Source organism: Camellia sinensis, chromosome 8 (genome assembly GCF_055761805.1).
Source record: "Camellia sinensis isolate YWXY chromosome 8, ASM5576180v1, whole genome shotgun sequence".
NCBI classification, from domain to species: domain Eukaryota; kingdom Viridiplantae; phylum Streptophyta; class Magnoliopsida; order Ericales; family Theaceae; genus Camellia; species Camellia sinensis.
In genome coordinates this window covers 92446161-92467491 of record NC_138968.1, presented here as the reverse complement: position 1 = coordinate 92467491, position 21331 = coordinate 92446161, and the positions used below count along the sequence as shown (strand labels likewise).

The window sequence follows — 21331 nt, the reverse complement described above, 5'->3', positions numbered from 1 at the left end:
TAAAAGCAACCTCAAACAACTATTTTAAGCAGGTAAAAACAAGACTTTTATATGTTATACACTAAGCTTAAAACAGCAAGCAAGGTAGGCAAAAAGACTATGCGAAGATGGGGTAAAAAGGGCAAGAATATTACCCTTGAAGACCTTCTTGACAAGGATCACTCCAGCAGCTTTCTTAGCTCCAAACCAGCTCAAAAACTTCAAGGACAACCCCCCAATGCCTCAGCAACCAAGGTAAGGTGTAATGGTAGGTGTTCTAGTGCAAAACTAAGGACAAACACACACTTAGAGCAAAAGAGAGGGAGAAATAGAGATAGAATAGATACACTATGCTAACTCTAGAACCAGAGCTCCCCTGGGATTTTTTGTAACCCTAGAGGAGGGAGGAGAGGCCTCCTCTTTATAGAAGATCACTCTTGCAAAGCTTACAAAACAAGCTTGGCAAGAGTGAAGTCCCTCCATGTATGGAGGGGGGAAAAGGTGTATGCCAGCTAGCACAGCTGGCATAAAAATATCTGCAAAAGCAGATGCACAGTGATCGGCTAGCCAAAAATGCTATTTTGACAAAATAAATGGCCGACCGACCATCTAGAGTGCCGACCGGCCAAACATCTGGCCGATGGCAACAAAAAACTGGCCGATGGCCTCAAGCCATGGCCGGTGATGTGTGGGGATGGCCTACAAGCCATTCCCTGCCCCTCCAAGGCAAAACACAAGTGTTTGGTGCAAAACCAAACACAAAACAGTCAAGTCGAGAGATCCTGAGGCAAGGCGCGTGGCCGAGACCTCCGGGAACTCAAGACGAACACAAACGTGGATGATCACCGAGTGTTCAAACGGTGACGTCCAAGTCTTGAGGACAGTCAAAAATGGGGTGTCTACAATTGTCCCTCTTTGACAGAACTCGAAAGTCATAAGAATGACGGGAGTGAATGTCAAAGCCCAGAGACGACCCATTTTTGGCAAGGACGAAGACTTAGACAAAGTATGCAAGACAAGCAAAGATATGAGCTCGAAGGCAGGGGCAAAATGCAATTGATAATGCAAGAAGCTGAACATAACTTATGATCATACAAAGAAAGCTGTAACGAAGCGTAACATGCGACAGTTTTAAGCAATCAAACACAAATTCAACTACATTACAATGCAGAAAGGATGTAAGAGAATTATGTAATTCTCGATACGTCTCACTCGGAGAATATAATACCTGCCCGATTCGTCTGGTTGCACCAGCCTCAAATGAACCGTACATACAATATCGTGCCTGAAAGAGAAAGAGAACTCAATAGGTGCAATATTGTTAGCAGTCATGCATGACAATGCGAAATGAATGCAAAATGCTAATGCAATATATACAAAACTATGTATAAACAATGCAAATGGTATGCAATGTATTTGAAAAATGATCAAATCATAAGCAGTTCAAAACCACACAAATGTCATAGAGATGATGGAGATGTAAAGTCCGTCTACCATAGAAAAGGTGCCGCAACCCTCAAACCACAATATCAACAGTGTGGAATAGGTGCGTACACATGCAGAACTATGAGTAATGTAGATGGCCACAAGAACAAGTAATTGGGTGGGATGACAAAAGTGGGGAATGACCCGTTAACGAACGAACATGATCCTAAATGCTGGACGCAACAAATTACACTACAATGTAATATACACAATGGATATGGCGCGTAGGCCAAACCAAATCTTGCCTAGGAAAGGCATGTACACAAACAAACCGCATCTAACACAGAAACGGTGCCGCAACCCTCAAACCACAATACCAGCAGTGGAATAGGCGCGTACACATGCAGAACTGTGCTTCAACGCGAAAAGTATGGGCACATGCCAGACCAAGCTCAACATGGAAAGGTGCAAGCCATAGATGGATCTGATGCAGTGGATGTATGCAAGTTATAATGCAATATATACAATATGCACTGGATGGGATGTAAATGCAATATTTATAGTAAGATGCATGACATATGCACTATATACAAGGGAATGCATGACATATGCACTATATACAATGTAATGCATGACATATGCACTATTTATTTTTGTTTTGTTTTTTGAAATGCATGAAAAGTGCATGGTGATGCGTGTTTTTTTGTGTTTTTTTTTTTTGATTTTTTTGAAAATGCATGACAATGCAAATGAAAGGGAAAATGCGTGACAATGCATGTTTTTTTTTGTTTGTTTGTTTTTCTGAAATGCATGACAAATGCATGAAAGGGAAAATGCATGACAATGCATGTTTTTTTTGTTTGTTTTTCTGAAATGCATGACAAATGCATGAAAGGGAAAATGCATGACAATGCATGTTTTTTTTGTTTGTTTTTCTGAAATGCATGACAAATGCATGAAAGGGAAAATGCATGACAATGCATGTTTTTTTTGTTTGTTTGTTTTTTTGAAATGCATGACAAATGCATGAAAGGGAAAATGCATGACAATGCATGTTTTTTTTTTGTTTGTTTTTCTAAAATGCATGACAAATGCATGATTGTTTTTTTTTTTATTTTGTTTTGAAAGTGCAAATGACGCATGTTGATGCATGATGATGCAAATGTGTGACAACGCACGTCTTTTGATATGCATGACAATGCATATGATCTTGAATGCGCGACCACGCATGTCGCTCGAAATGCTTGTGAACTCGAATGCGCGACGACGCGCATCGCTTGAAATGCATGATAATGCATGTGAACTCGAATGTGCGACGACGCGAGTCACTTGAAATGCATGACAATGCATGTGAACTCGAACACGCGACAACGCGTGTCGCTTGAGATGCATGACAATGCAACTGAACTCGAATACGCGACAACCCGTGTCACTTGACAATGCAACTTACCAAAAGTCGTTCGGGCATGACGAATACCGAAGGACTTGCACCTTCAGAGGATTTAAGATCTCCTAGATCGAATGCTGGGGAAGAATGCATGACGATGCAAATTGTGCGCGTTACAACGCGTGTAGACACGCATAACGATGCGAGGGATGATGTGTGCTACAACGCATGCAGTCATGCAAGCACCGAAGGTTTTGCACCTTTAGATGATTTAAGGTCTCCTAGACCAGGCGTATTTAAGGTCTCGCCAGACCGGGCGTATTTAAGGTCTCGCCAGACCGGAACTGGGCGCATAATAATGCAAGTCGTGCGCGTATAACTCAACGCGCGCTCACGTCAAAGCGTTGTAAAACAACGCATGTGGGACAACTTTCGAATCTTGGAAGAGGCAAAAGGATACAAAAAGGATACACCGCACCCGTATTCAAGTGCTACGCACAGAAGACACGGTTTGAGGTCAAAACGGAGACCGGTTGAGCTTCGGAAATGCACTTTCTTGCACTGTCTTGAGCAATGAAGGCCCCAAACCACACATCTGACCCAAACAAGGGTGTAGGAGGCTCACCGGCCACTGGAGAAGATCACCGCCTGTCCATCGGCCATCAAAAACTTCCATCGGCCATCCATTTGGCCGACCGGCCAAACATGCCTGAATCGGGGCAGTTTGGTCTTTCAGCCATGGTTCTTATAAAATAGGGGTTTAAACCCTATTTTCTTCATTCCTTGTTGCTCGAAATCTCCTCCTCTTTCCCTCTAGACTATTTTTCCTCCTTTATTTCCCCGTTTTCCTCGATTTTAGCTCCCATTTCGTCGTCCGATTCGCGAATACCTTCGCGTTTCGAACGTTTTGAACTGAACGATTCTTCGTTTCGGTGTCTCTTTTTTGATTTCCGCCATTCGGGGCTTGTTTCCCTCGAGTTCATCTCGATCTTTGTACCTTTTCCACATTTCAGCTTTTTCGGCCATTTTCCGCCCTCTCGGGGTTGACTTTTTGGTTGACCTTTCGTATTCTCACCCGGTTTCCACATTCCCGGCCATTTTCACATTCTCTTCGAGATGGCAGACGATAGTCCAGGCGGTGGGGCTCCCCCGGAGGTAGATATGGACCTAGAGGCCGAGCTCTTGCCTCTTAGCGTCCGTCCATTCGATTTGGCGACCTACAGGCCGGCGATTCACGAGCTGCCTCCTGACGGTCTTCGCCAGTTCAGGAGCTTTGACAGGAGGGTGCTAGCGGAGCTGCTTCTGCTTGAGCCCGAGACACGCTTTTCACATGGCGCTTCCGAGGTATATTCTTTCCCCAGTTTCATTTTCTGCAAAGTAGAATACTCAACTGCCATAGTTGATTCTGCCTTTAACTGTCTGACTCGGATACACCGGTATATCATATGCTGTAGTTAACTGTGAACATGCTTGCACTGATATCTGTTTGAATTGGAACACGCGCACACACACTGTACTTGCTCTGAACCACTCAAACACACTGACATATCATATGTTGTAGTTCACTGCGAGCACACTAGCACCCGATGTCTGTTTGAATTTGAACACGTGCGCGCACGCTATATCTATACTGAACCACTCAAACACACTGACACATCATATGTTGTAGTTCACTGTGAGCACATCGGCACCCGATGTCTGTTTGAATCTAAACACGTGGACACACGCTATATCCATACTGAATATTCTTCAAAATTATATATTGAATATTGCTTCGCAACTGTTGTTTTTGAATACAGGGGGATTCTCATACCTACTGGGGGTATGTGAATGTCATGGCCTGTGGATGGTATATGGAGCTATCAGACGCGGTCTGCCATATTGTTGATCAAGCCGGCTTTGGCGCCTTCTGCAGGGGACTTTCCAGACTTACCGCCAGCAGGCCTCTCCTTGCCGCTCTGGTGGAGAGGTGGTGGGACACCACCGACTCCTTCCACTTCTCTGCCATGGGAGACATGACGATGACTCCCTATGACTTCTCGATGCTCACCGGTATCGGGGTAGGGGGTGATCCGATCCCCTTTGACACAGATATGGATGAGTGGGAGGCCGCTCAGATGTACTTGCTTAGCGACGTACCGCCTCTTGCTTGTCCAGGCTTCGTTAGATACTCGTGGTTCGAGGACCACTTCAGGATTCAGCCAGCCTTAGCTGAGGAGGCGCCGATGACTCAGGAGGAGGTGGAGCAGTACGCGCGCGGCTTCCTTATCTTCTTACTGGGGACGACCATCTTTGCCGACCGGGTGAACATTGTGCCCCTCTGTTTGTTGAGCGCTCTGGTGGACGTGACCAGGATCCTGCGCTATGATTGGGGTGGGGCAGCCTTGGCCACACTCTATGGGTACATGAGCTCATCCTCTCGATGCAGCGGGCAGTTGCTCGGAGGCTACTGGCGAGCTTGGGAGGTACATCTTCTTCCTCTTTTTTACATCTCTGCTCTACATTACCTGTATTCTGTACACTGCACACACTGCGGTCTGCCTTACGCTGGCCGTATACTGCACACACGGTACACATATAATCTGCTTTACATTGACTATATACTGCACACACTGTACATTCTGCACAATCTACTGCGCAACAAACGGTTCTACTATTTCTGCTTTATTCTGCATTCTGCTTTATCTGATAAGCGTACTAATATTTGCTCTGCAGTTGTGGGTCTACGCCTACTTCCCGAGGCTTGCGCCAGTGCCTGACATGGAGACTACTCTTGGCGTTCCATTCTCCCGACGCTTCGACATGAGGTGTGTGCGGAGACCCCGGGAGACGTTCATATTCTTCCGCCGCTACTTTGACACCATCACCCCTGCAAAGGTATGTTCAACTTTAGAGTTTATTTCAAGCTTCGCTTTGCACTGTATTTTCAATAACAGTAGATAACTGACTGCATATCATTTTTAGATCACCTGGCAGCCTTGGGCTCTATTGCCAGCTGCGGTTCGGGAGCGGTTTGCCGGTGCTAAGGAGACCGCCCGGTTCAGGATCTTGTTAGAGGGCCTGGTCTGTCGGGCTTGGTACCTAGGTGAGCGCTTCTTGTGCTAGACCCTGGGTTTACCAGAGTAGATAGTTTCGGGTCCGCCTTCTACCCACATGAGGGGCACCGAGAGGTACACCCTGGAGGAGATGGCCGATTACACGATCGGCTGGGATGTTGAGGGCTTCAGGGGAGAGGACGACTACACAGAGTACGTCCAGACCTACATCATGTGGCCTTTGAGCAGTGACCGTCGAGTTGAGAGAGAGAGGCCAGCGGCGTCGGCGGCTAGGGCAGGAGCGGTGAGGGTGGCTCGGGTCCGTGACAAGAGTGGGGCTCGGAGAGGACGGGGGGCTAGTTGGCCAGCACTGCCCACGATGACATGCCGAGGGCAGGGTGGGGAGACCTATCAGATCCCCTTCGCTCCCCCTCCAGCTGATCACGAGTTAGTCGGGTTCTACGACTTGCCCCCGGTATGTACTATTGCATTTTGTATCTTGCATTGTCATTTCATTTCGTTTTTCTTGATATTCCGCAGAATAGTGATACTTCTAACACTTTTGCAGGCTTCTTCCAAGTACACTCATCAGTCCCTGGAGTTGAACGCCTCCATGATGGGGATGCTACAGCGGAGCTTCGACCTGCTGGCCATTTACAGTATTCCGGTATGTTCTTCTGACCACAGTCTCAAACCATACATAAACTATTTCACATAATTTGATGCATCACACTGTCAACACAATACTCGATACATGGCCCTCAGGGCATCTGATACACTGTAGCCCACAGACTGTTCACAGCATTACTCACGGCATTCATACACTACACTTAGTCACTGTATTCTGTACTGATACACTGCTCACAGTATTCATACACTGTATTCACACACTGCATTCTATACTGATACACTGCTTACAGTATTCATACTCTGTTTTGCATAGCATACTGATGCGTCTGCCATTTGTGCTTTTCAGCCTCCATTCCAGATGTCGGCCGCAGGAGGTGTTCCAGCTAGACCTTCTGTTCCCGCTCAAGGAGGAGGGCGAGGTGGCACAGTATTCCCCCGTACCAAAGTGGGGCGCACTCATGTCGGGAGTAGCTCTTGGGCACCGATCCCAGATGATGATGAGTCGGAGGCCGAGGCAGAGACGGAGGCAGAGTCGTCCGAGGAGGAGACCAGAGACGACTCGGGCTCAGACGACGGTGTTGATGACGATGCTCCTGGACCTTCGTCTAGGAAAAGGACGAGGGCAGACCCATAGGCCTGAGATGGTCGATGCTGATCCAGATTTTTGCTGCTTTTCTTTTTTTTTTTGTTTTATTTTTTTCTTTTTTGCAGGTAGCTTGAGTACCTTGTACTGCCGCAGGCAGGTTCTTTTTTCTTCGAAACTTTGTACTTGAAAAGATGATGAAATGAAACAAGCTTTTTGTCTGAAAAAGTGTTGCATTTGTGTATTTCCTACATCGCATCGCATTGCATCGCATCATATTACACAACAATGTAAATGAGATTGATCTTTTGTTTGAAAATCAAACACTTGTATTGTAATAACCAGGTAGTGAACCGGCTAATGACAAAACAACTCGCACAACCCACTGCTCATTCTGAACACACAGCCCATAACACAGTGTTCGGTTTATTCTGCACACAGTGGATCCACACAGCTCATACAACACACCGCTTATTTTGAACACACAGCCCATTCTTAACTCATAGCCCACAGCAGCATATTGCTCATTTTGAATACGCGGTTCATTCTGAACTCTGCAGAAGTTGAAACACACTCAGATGCTCCAAAATTTCTTGTTTCGCAATCCGGAACCCAAAAGCTTCAGATAGGTCCAAGTTTTTTTCTGTTCACACTTATTGGGGTGGGCCCTGCAGTCGTTGAAAGAACCAATCTTACTTTGCACAAATGTGGAGAGTGGCACAGCACCCTGAGCACAAAGCGATTTGAGGAAAGGGTTTTCAACCAGGTATTGAGCCTACGACTGAACACAGCGAAAAGGACTCAACAGAAAAAACAAAAAGGCACTCAACCTAAACAAATCAAGTAACACTTGAGACGACTCAAGACAAGAATCGAGGCAGTCAAAACAAAAGACACGACACACAGACGTGTTATAAAAGACAAGAAACCTCTTAGTTTGTGAGGAGCTAGTTTCTTCGAGTATTATTCCTACCCTTTCTTATTTGTGATTCTCACATCACTCGGCCCTCAGGCTCGGTTTTTCTCTCAAAATCCCTCTGCTCACTTTTCTCTCGGCTCACACCTCTCTATTCTTCACTCTCTCATTTTTCATCCCTTCCCAGATATGGTCGATGAATAAACAAGAGGTCGTGGGTTCATGCCCAACACTGTTAGCTCGCAGCTATTTCCTCCGGTGACGTGTAGTCGATGTTCTTGATAAGGGAGTGGAGTATCTTGATCCATTCTGTTTCGTACTTCGCACTTGGCTTGATACCTCGTTGCTTGGAGGTTGAGAGAGCTTTCAACCCTTTGTTGACAGCTTCAACTGTGCCCTCCTGGCATGTAGAGTGCCCTTCTTGGCAAGTATGTTGAAAATGGGGGAAAGACAGACAGCCTGACTCAACTGTGCCCCTAGTGCATTATTTTGACCATTTTTGTTTTTGGCTTTCTACTAAAACAATTTTGACCAAGATGAAAGTTAGATTAACATGCTTGTTCAATTTTTTGATTTGAAATCATGCAAGTTAGGCTATGAGCACTGAAAATTTTCCTTTTTTGGGTCCAAGAAAATGGTCCAGTTTTAGAGAAATGAAATAATTTTCAAGAAAATAGTCAACCTCAATAAAAAAATTCTCAAAAATCATTTTGGCAAACAGCCAGTGCTCAACGAGCATGAAACTTACTCTCGAGATGTACAACCTCGGATCGGAGGCAATGGAAAATTGCCCCTTGTTCCAAAGGGCACAGCACGGCAACAGAAAGTTGCCCCTGGTTTGGATGGCGACTCATGGCAATGGAAAGTTGCCCCTTGTCTGGATAACGCCGCATCATACTATAAACGGTTCTTGTTAGTGATGATCACAACTGAACTCTCGGATGAAGAGAAGACAAAGATGGTCAAAACCAATATATGGACACAGTCACTTTGAAAGTGCATGGGGCTGGACTTCAGGATGAATTTGCCTATGTATCCCAAACATGGGAATCAAGCCTTACATAGTTCCGGTCGTGTCACAACCGAACTATTGGATTCAAAAAAGGCAAGGATGATCAAAACCATTACATGGACACACTTGATTTGAAAGTGTTTGTGGCTGGACTTCAGGATGAAGTTGCCTACGTATCCCAGACATGGGAATCAAGCCTTACGTAGTTCCGGTAAGGTACACTCGGGTATTAACCTCTCATTTTGCGCTCTAACTTTTGCCAATGCCGTCCTTCTGTGTTTTCAACCTTGCGAGCTGTGTTTTTCTTTTCTTTAATTCTTTTTGTTCTTTTCTTTTCTTTTCTTTTTCATCTTTTCTTTTCATTTTCTTCATTTTTTCTTATTTTCTTCTTTTCTTTTTGCATTTTTCTTTTTCTTCTTTTTTGTATTTTTCTCTTGCTCTAACTTTTGCCTGGGTCGCCCTTTCGGGTTTTCGGCCCAGCGAACCTCTCAAGGGTGAAAGTGTAACAGGTCCATGCCAAATGGTTTTAGGATCTCGAAGCCATCCGTATCCTGGGGGGTGGTTGTTGTATTGACTTGCAGAAGGATCCGTCTTCGGCTCTTCGAGCACATCAGACATTTTTGCCCCTAGTTTGAGGGGCGCTTCTGATTTAGCTTTGCAAGCTTCTTCTGATGAGGTCTGATCTTTTTGATCTAACTTTGGTGCCTCTTGTTCGAGGGCTGCTTCAAATCCGGCCAGATAGGCCTTGCATTGCGGTTGATCATTTGAACAGTCTGAACCTAAGGTCCAAGGTTTGAAAGCAAGGGCTCAAGTCTCGAGGCTGAGAGCGATCCTAAGCTGCACAATCTCAAGAGCGATTCCACACAGGTCTTCGCAGGACTGCGCAAAATATTTTGTTTTTGAAATTTTTTTAAGAAAGGGACAAATTGCTCTCGCTGAAGATAGTGCGGAACCAATCTGGATCAAGCCAGGGTCCTTCTCAGTACTTACGTTAACAAACACGATTTCAATCAGTAAGGGCTTAGCACGCCTCTCTTTCTCTCAAATGATCAAAGTTTTACAAATCCCGAGGAATTCCTTCCTCTTCATTTTCATCACCACAGTGTTAAAAAAGTTTTGAAAAACTTAGGTCAATGTAATGAATTCGAGGTATAGAAAAGTAAGTGAAATGCTCCGCCGTTTCATTCAAATGCTCTGGCACAACTAGCTCAAAGTAGTAATAAGCATAAAAACCTGATAGCCGCAGCCGTTTCATTTAGATTTCCTGGTTGCAATTGGCTCCACAGAAGAGACAGACTCGAAAGAAAGAAAAAGGATAGTTACAAAACAAAATAATGATATCCGAGGCAACAACCCTGGAATCACCCGATTTTTATACAGTGGGACTGACTTGACACAACAAGATAGGCCCTTAAGCAAAAAGATTGACTCAAGACAATGAGACAGACCCAAAACAAAACAGAGAACTGACTCAACACCCAAGCCAGAAATTATAAAACTGCATTCGCAAATGCTCCCGACAGTGCGTGCCAAACGCCACATCTGAAATACACCGAGCGCCGCCCGCAGGTGGTTCAACCCCTGATCACATACTTGCAATATCCTCGAAGTCCAACAACTCAGTGGTAACAGACTTTGCTGAGGTGAGTGGGAGGATGACCTCATTGTCGATAAAATCTTGCACTTCGTGGCGAAGGCGGAAACAACCGTCGGTGCTGTGATCGGTTTGCTGATGGTATGCGTAGTACAAGGCAGCATCATGTGTGAGGGGGAGATTCTTCGGAAGAGGTCGAGGTTCGAAGGGTTTAAGGTGCCCCTTTTTAGCCAGAATTTGAAATATCATAGACAAAGGCATGTAGAGGGCATGAAAGACTCTGCGTCCTCGAGGCAGATACTTCGAAGTCTGAGGGTTCTTGCTAGACGTACTAGCGAAAGGGTCGGCAGGCACTGCCTTGGCTTTCTGATCTTTTCCTGGTGCAGGGTTGGGAGCAGAAGGGACTATTCTGGCATGACGGGGCCTATCCCAATTTTTCGCTTGGCTTGAACTATCCTCGGCTGGAGTGGGGAAAGCATCATCCACAGCTTTAGTCATGACTGCGAATACTTGTCGCTTATTCATCCCCCCAGCTTTCAAAGCCTCGACTGCCCACAGCAGTTGTTCAACGGGGTCAACATCTGTTCCCACTTTGTTCTTACCTCTAGCCTCAGCCTGATCAAGGGTTTGGGTTGCTATATCAGAGCGGAAACCGATTGTTGTTGACATGTCATTGCCATAGCTTAGGACAGCTTCAGGCTGGCTAAGCTCGATCACAATCCGCCCCAATAGCTGGGGCTCCTGTGGTACAAAATTCCCGGCATACGATGGGGCTGGTAGCGAAGCCGACATTCCGTAGGCGAGATCAGTCACAGACCTCTGGAGGTCACCAATCATTCCCATCAACTCGAACGTGGTGGGCTCACGAGCTTGAAACAACTGGGGCTCCCAGATCGGGCGCGCGACAGGCGACCTGGGCGGATGTGGTACATCAGCATTGGTCTCATCCTGCAAGATGATCCCTTGGTCTAATGCGGCTGCCATAACCACGATTTCCTCTGAACTTTGGGTCATCATAAGTTCGCTGAACCGAACGGAGATGATGCAATCGGCGATTGACGGATCAGATGTCTGCCTTGCCTCAGCGAAGGAGAACACCAAATCTCTGAACCCAAATCTCTGAACTGAAAGGGAAAACAAGCAGCATTTCAGCCCAAACGGAACAGACACAGGCATAGCTGAAAAACTGTACTCTACAACTAATCACTGTTCCCCAAAATCACTGTCCCAAAACTGAGTCTGATACCCGCAGATATAACTGATTCCCCAAAATACTGATACTGATGCCCTCAGGCTTGGTACTTAAACTTGTGAACTGATATGTGCGTTCCGATAGAGATACACTCTAAAAGCACATAGCAATTAAATGAGAACCAAAACACCCCTATGTTGGGGTAGGGTTTCCCTGTCCTATTTTGTCAGGAGCTAGGATTTCACTACGCACGCAGCGGTTTCAAACAACCTAAAATCGGCTAAGCAACCTATCCTAGTTTGGGATGGTCACTATGGATTCCGAATATACACTAGGTCGAACGGTCAAAAAGGGTGCCCCGGTAAAACCGGGGTTTGTGCTCCCATACTGGCAGAGTCCATAACCGGTCAGCTTTAGGGCATGCTTTGACAAAGCAAGCCTCTGGCAAACTATTCAGGAATAGCAGATGGCAAACACGGTGTCCTAGGCGCACCAATGCACATGCAATGCAAAGAAGCACATAAGTGTAGTCAAAACAGGATATCATGCGTTCGAGTCAAGTTCTCTAAACTCCCCAGCGGAGTCGCCAGAAACTGTAGACGCGCCCTTGGGCCTCGTGCTACAGTTCGGACTCGATTCGTGTCGGTTCTTAATCTGATCTCACAATGTGCAATGTGAGATTGATAAATCACCAAAGAGTCCAAATCCGGCAAATCGCTTTGGAAAACAGATTTTTGTAAAGAAGTGCCAAACATGGACTGCTTTGTCAGATGCAGAGTCGCCACCTAAATATTTTATTTTGGGAGAATTTAGGAAACCCTGACTCGTTTGCCTAAGGCCACGTGTTCGTCATCACCAAAGTTGCCTCGGCTCGGGAACTTGGTTACGATTGGGGAAGGTTAGCTATGAGCACCCCCTCTCGCCCGATCCGAAGATCGGCCTCTATTAACCATGATATCTAGTTTTGAAAACATTATGCGTTCTTATTCCGGTTATTAGCCTAGATTTACTACGTGATGCAAACAACAAACAAGTATAGACTAGATCGCCTAATTTGGAACAAAGCATCGCATATCCGTTTGTTTGAAAATGATTTAAAATTTGCTACTCAAGAGTAGGCTAAAACACGGATTTCAATGAGTTGTTCCAACTCAAACAATCCAACCTTCACCCACAGGCATTCAGGCAGTAATATCATGTAAGCATATAGCCGCATACTAGGCATGCTGTCATGTTAACATTCACATTCATGCGAGATGCTAAAGCATAAATACTTACATCATACTCTGTGCCAAAACAATGAACTAGTTAGTAATCATATGCATGATCCTAGTTCATGTTTAAAATGGCTAATGCAACACATGCAAAGATACAATCTAGACAGGCTCGGCTATCCTAAACATGGCATGTGAAATGCAACAGATAACACGTATTCAATTTGGAATTGAAATGCAATGCAGTTAGCATGATGCGCCGAGCCCGGTGCATGCAAGACAAATGAATGATGCACGCATGCACAGCATAAGGTATGCTAAATTAAACATGCCCTAACACAAACCATCAAAGTAGGTAAGTAAAAGGGAGAAAGAAGTGGGGGTTGGAAGACATGCACACACGCACCCAAACTTATTACAAATTCGCCCTCGCTCGGAGGGACCAAAAGAATAATACAATTTAATTAACTTACAAGCTAATTAAATATCACAGACAATTAACTAGTTAAGCAAATTAACTAATCTAATTAAGTAGTAAAAAAAACAGCCTCGGGAAGAGGGTCCAATGCATGCACGCTCGGTTTCGCTCAGAAATCCGTCACCATGCACAAGTTGCCTCTGTTTTCCCTGCTTTGCTCCTCTGAAAATGGCACAATTCCCAAGGAACACTCTCTCGACATTGTGGAACACCACCGGCCAAGGGGAATGATCACAGGCCATGGCAGGATGGTCATCGACCATCCATGGAGCCATCGGCCATCCATAAATGGTCGATCGGCATTTGGTGTAGTCGACCGGCCAAAGCTTCTTGCAGAATTTGTTTAGACAGCAGTAGAGGGCAAAACAAGGCATGACAATGCATTTCAAGTAATGTTTGCACCAACCACACTCCTTATCATATTCATGACTCAAAGGGGCATGGTACTCGATTCTCGAATCACCAATCGCGCATTTCAATGTGTGATGGCTCAAGAACCAAGTATGCATTTTTAATGTGGGATGAAATGCACACAAACAAACAATGAGCTCAACCTCTATCATACTCAATTAAAGAGGCAAAGCATACATGCCAATGCCCTGCGACCTAGGCATGTGAGCTAGTATGCAACATGACAATGCAAACAAACACACAAGGCATGAAGCATCAATGCTAGCCAACAAACATATAAGATGTAATACGGATGTTGAAGCACACAAACAAGAATGCGATGGGCCAAGTATGCAACAACATACAAGGCTAATGGGCATGCAAGACATGATGCAATCAAAGCATGCAAAGTGTAAGGCATGTAACAACATGTAAAGAGTGGGAGTGGACTTAGACTAATTTGGGCAGCTCTCAGCTAGGCCCAAAACAATGGTCGAAAGCCATAGAAATGAGGGCCAAAACACATACAAACATGCATGCATACAAGGTCCAACACTTAGGCATATGGAGACAACTTTTAAGCACACTTAAAAGAGGAACATCATGGGCATATGGCATGCATTATAAACTCTGAAATCATGTTATAAAATGATGCCTAATCAATCTAAACAAGGCAATGAAAGCATGCAAGCAAAGTCTGAGGTCTAAGGCTCACCAAAGAGGTATTGAACTACCCTTAACAAAACCAAACATGGCATGAATTGAATGACCAAAATTAGAGTTTTAGCATGCCAAAACAAAGCCAAAAACACAACGACGTGGCATCCTAGAGGCCTACACATGATGGCATACGCAATGGCACATTCAGGGAACATTAAACATGAACTCTTTAAGGCTTTGAAGGAACACCAAATGCAAGCATACAAGCATGCTAAATGGACTGGAATGGCATGACAAGTGGTTCCAAACCACTGAAACAAAGCAAGGATGGCATGCTAGAGGGGTCAATGCTCAAGGCATACAAGGGGAATTACATGGTAGCTATACAAAGAAAAGCATGGATGACCCAAATGACCAAAAACAGACCTTTAGCATGCTAACACACGCATAAAAGCTTCACAAAGCTAGGCCTAAATCATGCTAGAACAAGGCTCAAAGCACAAAGCATGTTAAGGCTAAAACATGACATTACAAGACAAGTATGCAAGGTAAGCATGGTGTGTCTAAACCAAGTAAAAACAGAGGTAAAACATGGTAAAATACTACCAAATACCTACTGAAACATGGCCAACATGGTCTCAAAAATGTTGCTCACACATGAGGCTTAGATGACACATATTGAAGACAACAAGGAGAGGGGGTGGCCCTCTCCTTATTGGGACCTTAAACCACCATCCTCACCACTAAAATCCCTCAAGATTTCTGTGGTGAGGAGGCCCAAATAAGGTGGTCCCGGAGCTCACCAAAATAGCACAAAAATAGGGCCTAACAAGGCCTAAGAGGGGTCAAACAACCCCAAAGCTAAAAGAAACCTTAAACAACTATTTTAAGCAGGTAAAAACAAGACTTTTATATGTTATACACTAAGCTTAAACCAGCAAGCAGGGTAGGCAAAAAGACTATGCGAAGATGGGGTAAAAAGGGCAAGAATATTACCCTTGAAGACCTTCTTGACAAGGATCACTCCAGCAGCTTTCTTAGCTCCAAACCAGCTCAAAAACTTCAAGGACAACCCCCCAATGCCTCAGCAACCAAGGTAAGGTGTAATGGTAGGTGTTTTAGTGCAAAACTAAGGACAAACACACACTTAGAGCAAAAGAGAGGGAGAAATAGAGATAGAATAGATACACTATGCTAATCCTAGAACTAGAGCTCTCCTGGGATTTTTTGTAACCCTAGAGGAGGGAGGAGAGGCCTCCTCTTTATAGAAGATCACTCTTGCAAAGCTTACAAAACAAGCTTGGCAAGAGTGAAATCCCTCCATACACGTGTATGGAGGGGGGAAAAGGTGTATGCCAACTAGCACAGCTGGCATAAAAACATCTGCAAAAGCAGATGCACAGTGATCGGCCATCCAAAAATGCTATTTTGACAAAATAAATGGCTGACCGACCATCTAGAGTGCCGACTGGCCAAACATCTGGCCGATGGCAACAAAAAACTGGCCGGTGGCCTCAAGCCATGGCCGGTGATGTGTGGGGATGGCGCACAAGCCATTCCCTGCCCCTCCAAGGCAAAACACAAGTGTTTGGTGCAAAACCAAACACAAAACAGTCGAGTCGAGAGATCCTGAGGCAAAGCGTGTGGCCGAGACCTCCAGGAACTCAAGACGAACACAAACGTGGATGATCACCGAGTGTTCAAACGGTGACGTCCAAGTCTTGAGGACGGTCAAAAATGGGGTGTCTACAATCTCTCATAGGATCACTAGGGCTGTGGCTGGACATCTCGCTGCTCACCTACATACATATAAATATAGATTGAGCTAACGCCTAGTGAATAATACCAAAGTAAAGGGGTTGAGTGAATGAGCCCCTTTTAACATATAAGCATATCTGATCAATATATAATCAGTAAGCGTTTTACATTAGAACGACTTCGGGTCCAGCATGTGATGGAATGACCTTAGGTTCAAGAGATAGCAGAATATACAGTACGTGTTCAATCACCGCTCAACAGAATGGCCTTGGGCCGAGCAGTGTACAGAATGACCTCAGGTCCAACAGTTAACGGACTCATTGATCGAATTCAGTCACCTCTTATCAGAATGACCTTGGGTCCAATCATTTACAGTATAGAATGGCCATTCAATTATTGCAATTGCATTTCAATCATTCAGACTTGTCAGAGATTCAATCATGTCATATCAGTCAATCAGTCTTCTCAGAGATCTAGGACGACCTTGGGTCCACTTTATCAGATACACAAAACAGCCTTAGGCCCAATTCAGATATATCGAGCGACTTTGCCCCATAATTCAAATATATACAGAATGACCTCGGGTCCACTGTTCTTATAATACTCTTATTAATATCACATTGTTATCATATCGTTCAAACAAAAGATGATAACTCATTCACACTTATCAAATCATAGGTTCAGAAAAGCTTACCACATGTGAACAATAAGAAAATAGAGTATAAGTAAAATATCTTTACTAAGATATTACTCAATGTTCAGATGGTTGATTCGTCCTCACGATTGACCCCACACAATTTATAGCACATACATAAATTGGATCATAATACAATTCAATTCATTCTTTTATTTGTTTAACTTCTTAGACTTCTTTCCAGTTCTTTAGTTCATTTAGGATGCACAATGTGTGCCTAAGAATGCTCAGAAATGAAATAGAACGGAAATTGAAACATAGAACAACTTTTCAAAGTTTCCTAATACAGGACACTTCACTTGAGTGCAACATTGGTTGCTCGAGTGAACTCCTTAGTCTGCAAAAGTACTAGATGCTCTAATTTTACGCTCTAGCCAACTCTTGGTCGCTCGAGCCAAGATTGAAAATAAAGGGTGGTCACTCGAGTGGTCTTTCGGTCGCTGTAGCGATCTGGGCTTAAACCTAACCCATTTATTGCTTTCAAATCAGGGAAACCATATCCGTAGTGGTTGTCCCTCCCTTTTCTCTTGTTGGATTATGGCTTGAGGGTTGACATTATCCTTGGTGGTGTCGATGCTGCTTTCTTTTCTTTGTTTTGTTTTGCTCCAGAGGTCGATACCAGCCTTGGTGGTGTCGACACCACCTTGTTGCTGTGCCCTTGGTGTAGCTATTGAAATTTGGGGTCGACAGCAGTCTTGGTGGTGTTGACATTTACCATGTTATTGGCCTCTGGGGTTAACACCAGTCTTGGTGGGGTCAACCCTTCCATCGCTGCTTTGTCTTGGGTTACATACTGAAATATAGGGTTGAGGGTTGATACCACTGTCTCCTAGGGTCGACCCTCCTCTTCTACAAAACATTAGTGTCTCAGCTTTTCTTCTTGAGGGTCGACATCACTGTCATGAGGGTCAACCCCTGTGAGTTATTTCCAGATTTTTGATTCGGTTTTGGGCTCTACTTTCTGGGGTTTAACTTATCCTTTCCTTTGACTTTAGGGCTATTATTTTACCACTATAAACAGACCCTAAACGCACTTTTCTCACACACTTTTCTCACTTACTCTCTCTCTCTCTTTCCCCATCTTCTCTCTAAAAACCGTGACTACTCTCTTTTCTCTCAAAACTCAACTATTCTCACCTTATTATTACAATTTTTGAAGACCGAATCATTTGCTCTTAAATATTGGTGTCCTCTATCCTAAAACATATATAACTATTAGATATGTTTCGAGATTTTTGAATCCTCCATGATTCAATGTCTGTAAATGTTTTGGGTGAGAGAAACAAGGATGACAACAGGCAAGACGGGAAAGAAAAATTCGTCCCCACTTTGCTTTCTCATTGAGGATAAGAAAACTATCATCCTAAATTTAGAGTCAGAGGAAGCTTAGCCTTTTTTGGTTACTTTTCAGACTATTTTTCTACTTATAGAATTTTGCTTATTCAACATTTGTTTATGTACTCACGATGAATGTGTCTCCAATATTGACAACAAAAGCTTGTGAATTGGGAAGAATGGAGTGCCATTGTTGATCAACAAACACTTGAAGCCCACCAACATTGTCTTGATGAAGGATAGTGAGTGAGTTTGGATCACGGTGAGGACCAGTTCCAAGAGTCCCATGAGCTTTACGACAAGGAGGGTAGTTGTTTAATCTCATTATTGACTCATTTCCTTCAAAGAATTCTCTTAAATGGGTTGGACCCACTCCTAGGCTCACCCCCAATAGCTCCATGATTCTAAGTGAAAGAGTGTTCATTGCTTCACAATAATCTTGGTATACCTTTCTAAGAAAACACAAAAAACATAAAAAAATAATATACCTTTCTAAGAAAACACAAGAAACATCAAAAATAAAAACAAAAAAGCAAGTTTAGCTAAATAATAAATTGAGAGAGAGATAGATATCATTCTAAATAATTTAAGGTATTTTTATTTTTTATATTTTTGGTTGTTGTGTTTTGTGTTATCATTTTTGAGAATACGCAAAAAATAAAAAATTGTTTAACGAAATGTTACATTCCATTTTTTACCCTTCATTGTGATGTACCTTTGTTGTACTCTTTATTTTACATCAACAAAAAAAATCTAATAATTTTTTTTTTTGTTGAAAATAGTTTTCATTAAAATTTTTTGAAGACTTGCCTAAAAAATCTAATATTTTCAAGTGGGTATTTAAATTCAAAACAAAATCCTCTTTAATAATAAAATTAACTCAATTACTTAAAATAATTTAAAACGGTACAGCTACAAGAAATCTAATACCTATATGGGTATCCATTAATAATATTCTTTTCTAGTAAATTACATTTTGATTTTCTAACTTAATTCTTGTATCAATTGGATTTCAATAAATTCAATTGTATTAATTTTGCTCTTCAAATTTTTACTTTGTATTTTGAGAAATTAAAAAAAATAAAATAAGAAACATATGATTCATTGAAAAAGGAATAAATATGTTCAAATCGGATTTTAACCCCTCAATTACTTTGAGACGTGTCACACTTGATTTCAGTTAAACTTCCAAAGGATTGTTATGAATTAGGGTAGTTTGACATAATGTGAAATTTTTTAAAGTAAATTGTAGTAATCAAATTAACACAAAATAGAAATCACATGGGCTATGGTTCCTTTCTTTGCTAACAAATATATATATATATATATATATATATTTGAAAGTTTTTCGAGAAAATTTTCTGAATACTTTTGAAAAAAGTAAAAAAGAAAAGAAAAGAAAAATATAAATAATCAAAAATACTATGAAGCATGAAAAGTTATTTTAAAATCTACCCTGAAAGAATTATATAGTGTACTTTTAAAGTTGATGGGATGTGGACCACATGGAAAATGATTATTATTCTTAAATATGTTTTTCTAGATATTTTTTTTCTGAGTTTATAGCATTGCTAAAAAATAACATCAGACTGATTGGTATTTCTAAATTTTTCATTGTTTTGTTTTCAAAAACACAAAAAATGAAATCAAAGAGAGAAAAAACACAACCAAATAGAATAACTTGAGTTTTTCATACCCGAATTGTCTAAAATCTTCACCATTGTGCTGGCCAAGTACTCTTCAACTACGTTTGATGAGCCACCATCATCACAATACCTAAAAGAAAGAGTTTTTTTCCATGGAAGCTTGGAAAAGTACCTACCAGTAAAGCTACTAGCATACCCAGGATAATCTCCAACTTTTCTCTGAGCTTTCTGTTTCTCTTTCAATGGCATATCAAAAAACAAGTCCATGTTCTTGTGAGCTTCATTGATAGGCTAACTCCATGGTTGATGACTAAGAAGAAGCCATGCTTCTTGCAAGCCTCATTGACCAATCGAGTAGCAGTTGACACGGCGTGGGGGTCATTGGAAAGGAAGGCTCCCAAGTCGATAGGTGGAACGAAGAGCGGTGGTGGCTCATGGAGGCTAGGTTTTTCATGGTCTAGAAGAGATACATCGAACACGGGAGGTTTTGGGTTGTTTACTGGCGGAGATGATGGTAGTGGTGGTGGTGATGGAGGAGAGAGAGGAGGATGAGGCATTGGCATAAAGTGTTGGTGTTGTTGAGACTTGAGAGAGATCGTTGTAAAAGAGAGAGAGGACATAGATATTGATTAAAGGAAAATGATATACAAGTCTATTTTATAGTGACCCAATTTTTACACCCCGTGTCAATAAAATGATTGGTTGATGATTAGATAATAAATATGAGAGGGGGTTCATTAAAATAATTTAATAAAGTGCCACATCATTAGGTTTAAAGAGTATATTTGATTTTTGGATCTCAATAGCAATGCTCTTGATGAAAACTGAGATTTAAATAACAATCTGATTTCTGTTCTGTTTGCCAATCTCGTCACGGGTCTTATTTTGATATAATTCACATTTTATTTATTTATTTATTTATTTTTAATGTACAGGTTATTCATGAAAAGAAAATTACATTGATTTTTAGCAACATAATTTTTTACCTTTTTTAAAAATATGAACCACAAATATTATTTAGAAAACAAATTATTCAGTTTTCAAGATAAAAATGGTAAAATCATATAATTATGGTTATCAAATTAATATAATTTTTTTCAAAAATAATATATATATATTAAAGTATTAAAATAAATAATTAAAATAGGGCCATAATGAACTCCAATAGAATTTGAGTGGAACTGGATTAATTTAATTATTAATTATATTATATACATAAAACTATTGTGGCCTCTTCGAGGTTGAAAATCTCAATATAATTTTCTCATATATTTATAATTTTTTAACACTTAAATTACACATGTCATTTTGTAATTAGTCTAAAATCTAATTTACATAAATTGAATTAATTTTTAAATCTTGTTGATCATCACGAATAGTCTATTAGTATTATTTTCTTAAAT

The 21331-nt window shown here is 42.3% G+C and overlaps 1 pseudogene; it reads right to left on the bottom strand.

The window, feature by feature from the left end:
* Window positions 1-18400: 18400 nt before the first annotated feature.
* LOC114312400 (gibberellin 20 oxidase 1 pseudogene) lies at window positions 18401-20485 on the bottom strand (annotated as a pseudogene).
* Between the last annotated feature and the right edge of the window lie 846 nt (window positions 20486-21331).